The sequence below is a fragment of the Hevea brasiliensis genome, chromosome 5, assembly GCF_030052815.1.
Source record: "Hevea brasiliensis isolate MT/VB/25A 57/8 chromosome 5, ASM3005281v1, whole genome shotgun sequence".
Classification (NCBI taxonomy): domain Eukaryota; kingdom Viridiplantae; phylum Streptophyta; class Magnoliopsida; order Malpighiales; family Euphorbiaceae; genus Hevea; species Hevea brasiliensis.
This window is the reverse complement of record NC_079497.1, coordinates 24,068,249-24,069,730: the sequence shown is the minus strand read 5'-3', so window position 1 is coordinate 24,069,730 and position 1,482 is coordinate 24,068,249. Positions and strand designations below refer to the sequence as shown.

Sequence of the window (1,482 nt, the reverse complement as noted above, 5' to 3'; positions counted from 1 at the left end):
CATAAGTTGCAGAAAATGAGTTACCACCTGGTCTTTGATTGTAGTTCCCCACATAATCCACTTGCTCACTTGAAAAATCTTGATTAAGTGTAGAAAAATCTACTGCACAATTGACATTTTCAGCTCCAACTTCTACTGAATTACTAGAACCTCCAGCTGAAGAATCTACTTTCATGCTTAGCTTGTCCATTTTCCTTGTCAAAGCATCAAACTTAGCATTTATCATATTCATGGCATCAAACTCGAACATACCAGCTGGTTTCTTGATCTCATTCCTCTCACAACTCCATTGGTAGTTGTTATAAGCAATTTTATCAAGAGCAGAAAAAGCTTTATCTTCAGATTTCTCCATAAGATCACATCCAGAAGATGCATCAATTGTACTTCTAATAGCTGGTGAAACTCCATTGTAAAAGTGTTGAACAAGCATCCACTTAGGAATCCCATGATGTGGACATCTCCTTTGCAAATCCTTGTACCTCTCCCATGCTTCAAACAAGCTCTCATCATCTCTAGGTTTGAAAGAAGTCAGCTCATTTCTCAGCTTAGCTGTCTTGCTTAGTGGAAAATATTGAGCTAAAAATGCTTGAGAAAGTTCTTCCCATGTTGTGATAGAACCCGGTGGCAAAGAATGTAACCACTCTCTAGCTCGGTCCTTCAGAGAAAAAGGAAATAATCTGAGTCGAATTGCATCATCAGAAACTCCATTTATCTTCAACATATGACTGATCTCAAGAAAGTATGCTAGATGCACATGTGGACTTTCACTTGGATTTCCTCCAAATTGTGATTGTTGTACCATCTAACAGAGTGCAGGCTTCAGTTCAAAATTATTAGCTTCTACTCTTGGTCTTGTGATACTTGGCATGAAATCCCCAATGTTAAGATAGGCATGATCCTTCACAGAGCGGTTGTTATTGTTGTTGGCCATTTCTTCTTGTAATTGCTCTTGCTCTTGTGCTCTTTCTTGTTGTTGTTGAGCTTTAATTTCAGCTTTTCTCCTTTTAGATTCTGCTCTTAAAGCTTTTGCTGTCTTTTCTATTTCTGGGTCAAAGAATAAATTGATTTCTTCACTTTTTGTCCTTCTCATAAAATAAAGTACCTGAAAAACAAAATAAGCAAATTCTCAAAGTAAAATGGTAAAAAGAAAATAAAATAAAATGTCCAAATTAATCAAACATACTATTGTTCAATATCAAACAAAAATCAAATCCCCGGCAATGGTGCCAAAAACTTGATGTGGTGAATCCGCAAGTATACGGGTCGTCTCAAGTAATAAAGTGATGAATCAAGTATCGTTCCCACGAGGATTTGCCGTTTGATTACCAAACTATGAATGAAGCGATTATTTGGGCTAATGATTAATGAATGAATGGTAAATGTAAATGAGCGAAGTAAATTGATTAATCTAATTGGAAAATGTAAAGAGCAAGTAAATAAATTCTAAATCTAGTTTGCAATTAAACTAAATTGATAATGGTT

General features: G+C 35.6%; 1 non-coding gene across 1 annotated transcript; it reads left to right on the top strand.

Moving 5' to 3' along the window:
- Positions 1 to 440: 440 nt before the first annotated feature.
- On the top strand, positions 441 to 547 carry LOC131180533 (small nucleolar RNA R71). The gene has a single exon (XR_009149300.1). It is a non-coding gene; the product is annotated as a small nucleolar RNA R71 (small nucleolar RNA).
- The last annotated feature ends 935 nt before the right edge of the window (positions 548 to 1,482 follow it).